This window comes from Carya illinoinensis, chromosome 8 (genome assembly GCF_018687715.1).
Source record: "Carya illinoinensis cultivar Pawnee chromosome 8, C.illinoinensisPawnee_v1, whole genome shotgun sequence".
Taxonomy (NCBI): domain Eukaryota; kingdom Viridiplantae; phylum Streptophyta; class Magnoliopsida; order Fagales; family Juglandaceae; genus Carya; species Carya illinoinensis.
The window spans coordinates 22,683,385-22,695,840 of NC_056759.1; the positions used below are offsets into that span (position 1 = coordinate 22,683,385).

The 12,456-nt window shown below is 37.3% G+C and overlaps 1 non-coding gene across 1 annotated transcript; it reads left to right on the top strand.

Annotated features, from left to right (window-relative positions):
- The first annotated feature begins 12,113 nt into the window (after positions 1-12,113).
- LOC122274827 lies at positions 12,114-12,221 on the top strand. Its single transcript, XR_006228370.1, has one exon. It is a non-coding gene; the product is annotated as a small nucleolar RNA R71 (small nucleolar RNA).
- Positions 12,222-12,456: the final 235 nt, after the last annotated feature.

A 12,456-nucleotide genomic window follows, 5' to 3' on the forward strand; every position in this document is an offset into this window, starting at 1 on the left:
AATTTACAGAAGATCCAAGTACTTGCTTTCGGGTAGATGTCATTAAGCAATGTGTAGAAGAGGCCTTTCAAGAAGATATGCCATCCGATCACCTAGAACGCTATATCACCACTTTATCTCATGCTTTTGATTTTAATAATTCTACTGTTTGTGAATCTGACTTGCCTTTTGTTAGTGAAGAATTTCTCCACTATGTTTTTGCTTTGGGAGCATTGCAGCAGGTTACATTACTTAGTAATGAAGTGGGGAAGCTAGAGCCGGTGATACCAAAGGATGAATCTGAAATTGCTAAAGAAAAGATGCAGAAAAATACAACTCCAGAGTTGAAGTAATTACCTGAGCATCTTCGCTATGCATTCTTGGATGATAGTGATACCTTTCCAGTGATTGTTGCTACATCACTCACACCCAAAGAAGAGGAAAAGTTGCTGCGTGTATTGAGGGAGTATAGAACAGCCTTAGGATGGACTATTTCTGACATAAAAGGAATAAGTCCCTCCATTTGTATGCACAAGATTTTAATGGAAGAGCTTTACAAGCCAACGATCGAGCACCAAAGAAGATTAAATCCAACAATGAAGGAAGTAGTGAGAGCTGAAATTTTGAAACTCCTTAATGCTGGAATTATATATGCTATTTTAGATAGTTCATGGGTAAGTCCAGTGCAAGTTGTACCAAAGAAGGGTGGAATGACAGTGGTGAAAAATGACAATAATGAGTTCATTCCTACAAGAACGGTCATGGGATGGCGTGTATGCATGGATTACCACAAGTTGAATAAAGCAACAAGGAAGGATCATTTTCCACTTCCATTCATTGATCAAATGTTGGATCGATTGGCTGGGTACTCCTACTATTGTTTTTTGGATGGTTATTCGGGGTATAATCAGATTGCTATGGCTCCTGAAGATCAAGAGAAAACTACATTCACATGCCCCTATGGAACGTTTGCTTTTAGAAGGATGCCCTTTGGATTGTGCAACGCCCCTGCGACATTTCAACGTTGCATGATGGCTATTTTTTCTGACATGGTGGAAGATATAATGGAAGTATTCATGGATGACTTTTCAGTTTTTGGTACATCTTTTGATCATTGTTTGCATAACTTAGCTTTTGTTTTGCAGAGATGTGAAGATAAAAATCTAGTCCTGAACTGGGAGAAGTGTCATTTCATGGTTCAAGAAGGGATCGTGCTAGGCCATAGAGTGTCATCTAAAGGAATTGAGGTGGATCGAGCCAAAATTGCAACCATAGAGAAACTACCACCTCCAAAGAATGTGAAGGGAATCAGAAGTTTTCTGGGACATGCGGGATTTTATAGAAGATTTATCAAGGATTTTTCTAAACTCTCTAAACCTTTATGTAATCTTCTTGAGAAAAATTCTGCATTTGACTTTGATGTTATTTGTTTGCAGGCCTTTAATGCACTCAAGGAGAAGCTAATTTCAGCACCAATTGTGATTGTGCCTGATTGGAGTCAACCTTTTGAAGTTTTGTGCGATGCAAGTGACTTTGCAATTGGAGCAGTGTTGGGGCAAAGGCGAGACAAGCTGTTTAGAGCCATCTATTATGCAAGCCGGACATTGAATGAAGCTCAGTTGAATTATACGACAACTGAGAAGGAGATGCTTGCTGTGGTGTTTGCTTGTGACAAATTTCGGTCTTACCTCATTGGGACAAAGGTGATAGTGTTCACTCATCATGCAGCACTTCGCTATTTGTTTGGCAAGAAGGATGCTAAGCCAAGGCTAATTCGTTGGATCCTCCTTCTTCAAGAATTTGACTTGGAGATTCGAGATAAGAAAGGAAGTGAAAATTTAGTAGCTGACCCTCTCTCTCGGTTAGAGCAAGAGGAAGAAAGACCAGATTCAGTAGTCCAAGAGGCATTCCCTGATGAGCAGTTGTTTGCATGTGAGATCAAGCTTCCGTGGTATGCTGATATTGTTAACTATCTAGTTTGTAAAGTTTTACCACCTGATCTTACTTACCATCAACGTAAGAAATTTTTGCATGATGTGAATTATTATCTTTGGGATGAGCCTTTGTTGTTCAAAAGATGCCCTGATCAAATCATTAGGAGATGTGTGCTAGAAGAAGAGATACAAGACATCCTCCATCATTGCCATTCATCATCATATGGAGGACACTTTGGAGCCACCCGTACAGCAGCTAAGGTACTTCAAAGTGGGCTCTATTGGCCTTCTATTTTTTGTGATAGTTACACTTTGGTGAAAACTTGTGATCGGTGCCAACGTATGGGAAATATTTCAAGGCGTCATGAGTTACCACTGAAAGGTATCTTAGAAGTTGAGTTGTTTGATGTTTGGGGAATAGATTTTGTGGGGCCTTTTCCTCCTTCTTTTGGTTTTGCTTATATCTTATTAGCAGTTGACTATGTGTCAAAATGGGTGGAAGCAATTGCTACAATAACAAATGATGCAAAGGTAGTGCTCAAATTTCTGCACAAGAACATATTCACAAGATTTGGCACTCCACGAGCTATTATTAGTGATGAAGGGACTCACTTTTGCAACAAGTTGTTTGAGAATCTTCTGTCTAAATATGGTGTGAAGCACAAGATAGCACTTGCTTACCATCCTCAAACTGATGGTCAAGCTGAAATTTCAAATAGAGAGATCAAGAACATCCTTGAGAAGACGGTCAAAATCAATAGAAAGGATTGGGCGAGGAAGCTTGATGATGCTTTGTGGGCATACTGTATAGCCTTTAAAACACCTATTGGGATGTCTCCATACCGATTAGTGTTTGGAAATGCATGTCATCTTCCTGTAGAGTTGGAGCATAGAGCTTATTGGGCTGTAAAAAAGTTTAATTTTGATTTGAAGGCAGCAGGTGAAAAGCGACTTCTTCAATTGAATGAGATGGAAGAGTTTCGGAATGATGCATATGAAAATGCAAAGATCTATAAAGAAAAGACGAAGAAGTGGCATGACAAACAGATTCTTAGGCGAGAGTTTGCTCCAGGACAACAAGTTTTACTCTTCAATTCACGACTCAAACTCTTTCCAGGAAAGTTGAAATCAAGATGGACGGGTCCTTATACAATTCATGAAGTTTTCTCTTTCGGAGCAGTAGATTTGAAGGACAAGACTGAGAATATTTTCAGAGTTAATGGTCAGAGATTGAAGCACTACTATGGAGAGTAAATGGAGAGGAACTATTCATTTATTCCTATTGGAGATCCTAATTGATGATGATTGAAAAGTCTGGCTGTAGACTTTAAAACAAGCGCTTATGGGAGGCAACCCATAGATATATCTTTCATTCTTTCATTTATTTTATTATCTTTATTTATTTAAGTTTTAATAAATTGGTTTTTGATGCAGGTTTATTTAGCATGAATAAAGAGCTAAAAAATTCTAATCCGCGGAAGATTCACCATGAAACCAGGGAAGTTCCTTTATTTCTTCAATCCTTTTTACTTTTGCATTACAATGAGGACATTGTTTAGTTTAAGTTTGGGGGGTGTAAACTCCTATAATCATTTGATCCTCTTGTTTTCTAAGTCTTGGGTTGTTGATGGGTTGTTTGATTCTCTTACCAAGCATGCATTGGAGTAAGATTGAATTCTCTATGACTCTGAAATTTGTGATTGAAGATGGTTTTGAGAAAAATTTTCAAAAATTTCTTTTATGTCAAGTGAAGTTTTGTGGGTACTTTAGTTTAAATCTTTGACCTTGAACACAATTGAGCACATAGTCGTTTTTCTCTTATTCCATTTCGCTTATGAAGAGAAGAAGTTGAATTAATTGAAAGAGGGAGGTTCGATTTTGCTTTGCTCTAGAATCCATTGATGGGTCCTTGAGGTGAAATCCAAGTTGAGACCAAATATTAGAGAAATGATCTAGGCATTTCTTTGGTATAACCAAAAAGCTTTCCCAGCCGTCCTAAATGTCATGCCATCATTACATGGTGTGTTTCCATAGTCAACCCCCTTGAGCCTTCATAAGCCTTTATTTATTCTTTGAACTACATAAACCATGCCAGCTCTAAGCCTGAAAAACAATGAATCTACCTTTGATAGTTTGATAAAATACTTTGGTGGAGAGTTACATTTAAAAGAGAAAAATTGGTTTCATGATGAACAGTATTATGTTTGCTTTGTTTGATCAAAGAAAAAGAAGAAGAAAGGAAGTGACTGAAAAAAAAAAGAAAAAGAAAAAGAAAAAGAAAAAGAAGTCGCTAAGCGGAGTGTGAATTACCTCAGATTTTGTTAAGGGAATTGTTGGTATTACATAAGTGATTACAGCAATAATAATGCCACAAGTATGAGCATATTGCTAAGAAAGAGCTATGATTTGAAGCATGTGGGTTTCTTTTTTAATGTTCTTTTCACTAAGTATTTTCCCAGTTTGATTTAATTTCCCATATCCAGTTCTTTCTTAACCCTCACCCTGTGGCCTATCATTACAACCTTATTAAAGACCTTTTGATCTCTGATTTTGGTGTTGACTACATTAGTGGAGAGGATTTTTGAAAATTGGACTTATGGGGTTAAGTTTTCAGAGAATTCTTCTGATTTTGGTTGTTCTATTTTTATCTGAGTTTGAAGGTGGTTTGAGGTTAAATTGACTATATCACACACACACTCAAGGTCTTAGCTTTAGGTTGAAGTAAACGCCTAACTCTTGCTTGACAAATGGCAAAATTTTTGATTGATTTTCCTGCCATCTTTGATGTTAAAAGAGTAAGATACTAGAGATGAAATCTAAATTCATAAAAGCTTGGTGAGTGATGATACTTCTCTTTCGGGTCAAGTCGATATTGCCTAAACTATCATTTGCTTTTCTTTTTGTTTGAGGACAAAAAAAGTTGTAAGCTTGGGGGTATTTGACGACTTGCAAAAATTTCATATTGCAGATTTTACAAGTTCGCTCGAGCGGAGGCTTTTGGCCGCTCGAGCGAATTCAAGCAGATTCAAACGCTCGACTGCCGCTCGACAGGGAGCTCGAGCGGGTTGCTGAAAAACAAAGATCGCTCGAGCGGAGGCATTGGCCGCTCGAGCGAAATCAGGCAGAGTCGAATGCTCGACGTGCGCTCGATAGGATGCTCGAGCGAACTCAGGCAGAGCCAAACGCTCGATGTGCGCTCGACACCCCGCTCGAGCGAACATCGTATTTTGACAGATTTAAGATTTTCCGCCGTCACACCATATAAAAGCAATTTTTCACTCTAGGGCGCGACTTTTGACTGGAGAACACTTTTTGGGAGAGAAAAACATAGCTAGAGGGATTCAAATCATCTGTTTTAGAGAGGGAATTCCAATTATTGCACGTACGTTGGAATCATACAAGAGCACGGACGGGAGAAAAGCGTTGAATCGTTCCCTTGAGCTTTTGAAGACGATTTGCGGCTGCAAGGAGGATTTTTTAGTATTTATTTTCTTCCAATCTTCTCAGAACAATTATGGTGAATTCGTTTATGTTGAATTCCATTTCTAACATGAGCTAAATTTACTTTATTCTAGGAAAACGATGTAACCTATTTCCGAACTATGCTTGTTTGTCTATGCTAATTTAATGCAATTCTCTCTTTGTTTATCTGATTTATTATGAGTTTATTGCTTCTAATTAACTGGCCATTGATTAGATGATAATTAATCTTGTGATTTGCTATCGAAAGAGGGAATCATAGGGTAGATCTTGGATATTTCAGCATAGGTAAGTATAGAGATCGAAAGACTTGTATGAACCTATGTAGTAATTAAATCTTTGGTCTTATTGCGTCCTTGATTATTGAATTTGCATATTCTTGTGTGAATTGATAACCAAGAGTCAATTCCAATTGACTATCGAAAGAGGCTTTTGGATGAATTAGAGATTTGCTAATAGACAAAAGAGATTTAAATTAAGTTAGTTGGATGAGAAAAGCATAGTGAAGAATTAGGTGAAATCGATTTCCTAGAAGTTTTCATCCCTATTAAGTTGATATTCGAACGTCAGTTTTATTTCCTTTGCATATTTCTCTTTGAGTCGATTTTAGTTTAAATTGCAACTACAAAAATCTTAGTGATTCCTCTAGATAAAATCAAGTTTAGTATAATTTTGGTATTTGGCAAACGTAAGGTACCAATCCCTGAGAACGATACTCTTCTTATTACTTTACTATAAAACTACGATACTGTGCATTTGCAGTTTTGCACCGGTTAAACACCAAAGCTTCTAATGTGGCTTGGTTTCGGGACTATATGAAAAAAAAAGGATGAAAGGGATTCAAAAACTTCCAAGTACATACAAATGGAATTTTATTAAATATCTCAATAGACTGCACTTCTCACTTGATCTACTCTCCAACTTTTCAGATCATCAAATAATAATGCTTTTCCTTCTTCTTCCTCTTCTGTCTCTCTCTTTTTCTTTTAACAATTTGATGGACCAACACATGCCACTTTTGTATTCTTTCCATTTCTACCAACTTTTTTTTTTTGGGAGCTCACTCAATTGAATGCAACTTGTACTTTTTTTTTAATTGAAAATGATAAAATAAAAGAAAGAAAATGCAAATTCCACACTTAGTATACACTTGGAAGTAAAAAGGGAAAGAAATTTAGTGTATACGTTATACTCCAATGTGGAGAAGCATGGATGATATGGGCATATGAAAAAAAAAGGCTACATGTGTTTATTGGTTCAAAGTTGGCTACTAGGGGTCTATGATGGAAAATGATAGATTGAAAAGCTCAAACGTTAATCCTAAGTTGACCTTCGTCATATCCCAAGTATATCCACCATCGTACCACAAACCATGTAGTGATATTCTCAAAGAAATTGCCCAATTCAATAGATCAATGAACGCTTATCACAATTTACTGCATTTGTATGCTCTCAATCCTCTTCAAAATCACATGAATGCTTAAGCAAAAGAGTTCTCTAGCTACATGTGTCAAACCACTATCCTACCACAAAACTTGGATAAGTGCATTAAGGGTTCTGTAAATGCTTCAACAAAAATGATTATGGTGGGTTTGGTGAATTCATGAAGATGGCTATAAATGAGAATGAGTACACATGTAAAAATGATGCACGTGTGACGCAAATTAAAAAAAATTGACACATGAAAATATGCCACAGAGTTCCAACAAGCATTTTAAATACTGAATTTGTACTACCACCCCAACTTAAATGAAACATTGTCCGCAATATTTAAGAATCAAAATTGAATGGAGAGTAACTGAAAATGGTAGAATACACCTAATGAGTGACGATGGTAGCTCGCTAAGCACCAAAGATGGTAACCTGAAATGACGAAATGAAATTATCTTGCAATCAAAAACAAAGAAAATAATAGCAAACAAAAAGAAAAAGAAAGAAAATAAGAGAAAACAAAACAAAATAAATAAAGAAAAACATACTTTGGTGGTGTGGTCAAGGTTGATAGACTGGATCCACAAGTGGAATGTCTTCCACTTCCGAAACTTGCCTATCAATTAATACTTTAAGGCGTTGATCATTTACTTTAAAGATCCGAGCATCCTTAAGATCTTATATTTCTACTACCCCATTTATAGAAACATTCTTTACTACAAAAGGGCCAGTCCACCTAGACCGAAGTTTTCCTGGGTGCTTATGGAGTCTAGAATCATATAAAAACACTCGATCATTAGGCTTAAATGTTTTTTTCAAAATATTTTTATCATGAAACGCTTTTCATTTTAGCCTTATAGATTCTAGAGTTCTCATAAGCATCATTTCCCAACTCCTTTAACTCGGTCAACTGAAATTTTCTAAGCTTACCTGCTTCTCCCATGTCAAAATTGAAATGATTGATGGCCCAATAAGCTTGATGCTCGAGCTCCACAGGTAAGTGGCAAGGCTTCCCAAAAACAAGCCTATAAGGTGACATGCCTAAGGGAGTTTTGAAAGCTGTACGGTCGGCCCAAAGTGCATCAACTAGTCTTAAAGACCAATCTTTGTGATCTGGGTTGACCCTTTTTTTTTTTTTTAAATTTGCTTAATTTCCTTGTTTGCAAGTTCTACCTGTCCACTTGTTTGGGAGTGGTAGGCAGTAGAGATCTTATGTACCACCCCATATTTTTTTATCAAAGCCTCAAAAGAATGGTGGCAAAAATGTGTACCCCTCGATCATTAATGATAGCACGTGGTGTACCAAATCGAGATAATACATTCTCTTTGAGAAATTTAATTACCGTCCTATTATCATTGCTCCTACAAACTACTACCTCTATCCATTTTGACACATAATCTACTGCCACAATAATATATTGATATCCAAAAGGAGGAAATGGTTCCATAAAATCAATGGCCCAACAATAAAAAATTTCAATCACTAAAATTGGGTTTAAGGGCATCATATTACGACATGATATAACTCCTAACTTTTGACACTTTTCACATGAGTGACAATAGATGTTTGCATCCTTAAATATGGTGGGCCAATAAAATTCACATTGCAGAATTTTTGCAATGGTTTTCTTCATTGAAAAGTGGCCCCGACAAGCTTGAGAGTGACAAAATTCCAAGACGTTAGCAATCTCTTCATCAGGGATGCAATGTCTTAAAATTTGGTCAGGGCAGTATTTGAAAAGAAAATGATCATCCCAATAGAAATTACGTACCTCAGTTATGAACTTCCTCTTGTCCTGATCACTCCAATCCACCGGTATCTCACCTGTAGCTAAATAATTCACAATATGAGCAAACCATGGTAGAGAAGTAATAGATAGTAAATGCTCATTGGGAAAATCATTCCTGATTGGCACATAGTCAGAGGTGTCCTCAAATGTGAGTCTCGAGAGATGGTCAGCCACTACGTTCTTCACTCCTTTCTTGTCTTTGATGGTGATGTCAAATTCCTGCAAAAGTAAAATTCATCGTATTAATCGTGCCTTAGCATCCTTCTTTGTAAGAAGATACTTAAGGGCTGCATGATCTGTAAAAATAATAATAGGAGAACCAATCATGTAAGCACGGAACTTATCCAAAGCAAACACTACAGCTAGCAACTCTTTTTCAGTGGTGGAGTAATTCATCTGAGCACTATTTAGAGTTCTACTAGCATAGTAAATGACAAAAGGCTTTCCCTCCCTTCGCTGTCCAAGTACAACACCTGCAGCAAAATCATTTGCATCACACATAATCTCAAAAGGTAAAGTCCAATCAGGTGGTTGCATTATGGGTGTTGAGGTAAGCTTGCCAATTAGCATTTTAAAGGCCTCTTGACAATCTTGTGTGCACTCAAATGGGGCATCTTTAGTTAGGAGGTCACATAGTGGTCTAGATATGGTGAAAAAATTCTGTATGAACCTCCTATAAAAGCTCGCATGACCAAGAAAGGATGTCACGTCCTTTACTGTCTTAGGTGTAGGCAACTTAGAGATTAATTCAATCTTAGATTGATCTACCTCTATCCCCCTAGAAGAAATAATATGCCCTAACACAATACCTGAATGTACCAGAAAGTGGTATTTTTTCCAATTCAAAAACAATTCCTTCTCCTAACAACGAGTCAACACCCTCTCTAAATTCAATAAGCATGCATCAAAAGTAGATCCAAAAACAGTCAAGTTATTCATAAAAACTTTCATGCAATTTTCAACCATGTCACTAAAAATTCTCATCATGCAACGTTGAAAAGTAGCAGGTGCATTACACATTCCAAATGGCATTCTACGAAAAGCATAAGTACCGAAAGGACAAGTGAAAATGGTTTTATCCTGGTCTTCTAATGCAATTTCAATTTGATAATAACCAGAATAACTATCCAAGAAACAATAGAAAGGATGACCAGCCACACGCTCAAGAATTTGATCAATAAAAGGGAGAGGAAAATGGTCTTTCCGGGTGGCAGTATTCAATTTTCTATAATCAATGCACATTCGCCACCCAGTCACAAGTTTTGTAGGGACTAGCTCTCCCAGGTCATTCTTCACCACGGCAACACCTGACTTCTTAGGAACAACCTGTGTAGGACTTACCCATTTACTATCAGCAATAGGATATATGATTCCTGCATCTAATAGTTTCAACACTTCATTCTTCACCACTTCCTCCAAATTATATTTATGAGAACAAACTAGAGGACTAACACCTTTTATATCAGCAATGCTCCAACCTAAGGCTGACTTATGCTCACTTAGGATCCGAATTAATTTCTCATCTTGAGACTCAGATAATTCAGATGAGATAATAACAGGAAAAGTATCACCTGGACCAAGGAAAACATGCTTTAAACCCTTAGGTAGAGGTTTCAGTTCAACTTTGGGTGCTTCCACACTTGAAGGAATTTGCTTTTCCTCTTTCTCAAGCAACTCCTCAAACTTCGGTTGTCAAGCCCGAGTGCCATAATCCTGAGTTCTATCAAAGATAGCACAAATATCAACTACATCAGATGGATTACTGATAGAATCAAACTCAGAATTAACAAGAAAATACTCAAGGGGGTTAAAATCATGAGCTATAGAAACTCCCCTTTCTATGAGTGAGTCAATCATGTATGTCTGGTGGCTCTCGTCATCATCTTCTAGCGGTCTTGCAATATGGAAGATATTCACCTCAAGAGTCATGTTTTCAAAAGAAAGTTTCATGAGCCCATTCCTACAATTAATAAGAGTATTAGCAGTGGCAAGGAAATGTCTGCCTAAAATCACAGGAATTTTAGAAGTAGTATCAATAACAGAGCTAGTGTCAAGGATTAGGAAATCAATAGGATAATAAAATTTATCAATTTGAATTAGAACATCCTCTACCACACCCCGGGGTACTTTGACTGAACGGTCAGCCAATTGTAATACCACAGTGGTTGGTTTGATTTCTCCCAACCCCAATTGCAAATAAATAGAATATGGCATTAGATTCATGCTAGCTTCTAAATCTAGCAAAGCTTGGCCAAACTCATGATTTCCAATGTTGCATGCAATGGTTGGGCAACCAGGATCCTTGTACTTGGGAGGAATCCGCTGCTAAATTAGACCACTAACTTGCTCTGTCAGAAATGCTGTCTTCTTAACATGGTGCTTCCTCTTGACTGTACACAAATCTTTAAGAACTTTTGCGTAAGTAGGAACTTGTTTAATAACATGCAAAAGAGAGGTTAATTTTTACTTGCTTGAGATTCTCCAAGATTTCATTGTTAGGATCCAAAGTTTGCTTATTCAGTTTTAAAGTTTGAGGAAATGGTACCTTAACTGGGTTCTTTATTACCTCGGCTTCTTTGGGCAGCTTGGCATCACTATTGCTTTGATCCTCTTCCACATCCTTTGATTTGTTCCTTGTAGGGATGTGTAATGACTTACCACTTTGTGTCACAATGGCATTCACATCCTTCAAATTCTCTTGTGCCATGTGTTGACCATGGGGTACGGATTGAGCTTGAGAAGGAAACTTACCTTACTCATTCACACTCAAGGAGCTCATCAATTTGGACATTTGGATCTTTATTTCCTTATTTTCTTCAACAACTTGCGTAATCAAAGATTCACATTTTTGGTTTGTCTTACCTTGTGCCTCAATAAAAGCGTTCAAAGTGTCTTCTAAAGGACTCCTAGAAGATGAAGGTACATGATATGGTGTAGGATATGATTTAGAGGGTTGTGTAGGCAGCTGGTTTTCAGACTTCCAGCTAAAATTAGGATGATTACGGCACCCCAGATTATAGGTATCAGAGAAAGGTGTAAAAGACTTCTTGTATATACCTAAGGCATTACATTGTTCCTCATACATTCTTCTCATCTCAACAAATGTGGGACACTCTTGGGCAAGGTGATCTACCCCACCACACAAAAAACATGGTCCAAAAGACTCTGCATGATTAGTCACCTGTGTTGGCTTTAAATCTTTATTCTTCAACACATCTAGCTCCCCAGTGAGCATCTCAACCTTAGCCTTTGGTTATCTTCTTCCCTGAGATGGTAAATTCCACCACCATTTAGGTTTCCTGCAAGTCGTGACCTATTTGTGCTCTCAGTAGCATTAGGTCCAGTCCAAGTGTGAGCTTTTGCAGCAAGCTCATTGAGGTATTCTATGGCCTCATCAGGATCTTTCTGTAAGAAAACACCATTACACATCATCTCCATAAATTGACACTCTCTAGGTGTAAGTCCCTCATAAAAATAGCTCATTAAGCACCAATTCTCATACCCATGGTAAGGACACATACTCAATAGCTCCTTAAATCTCTCCCAAGACTGATAGAAAGTCTCACTGTCCTTTTGTACAAAGGTGGAGATTTATCTTTTTAAAGCATTGGTCTTATGTTGGGGAAAATATTTATTAAAGAAGACCTGAGTCATCTCATTCCATGACCCAATAGATCATGGTCTCAATGAGTATAGCCAACTCTTAGCTCTATCCTTCAAAGAGAAAGGAAAGAACTTAAGTCTCACAATGTCATCAGTTGCATTTTGACTATGAAAAGTTGCAACTACTTTCTCAAACTCCCTAATTTGTACATATGGATTTTCATTTTCCAAGCCATGAA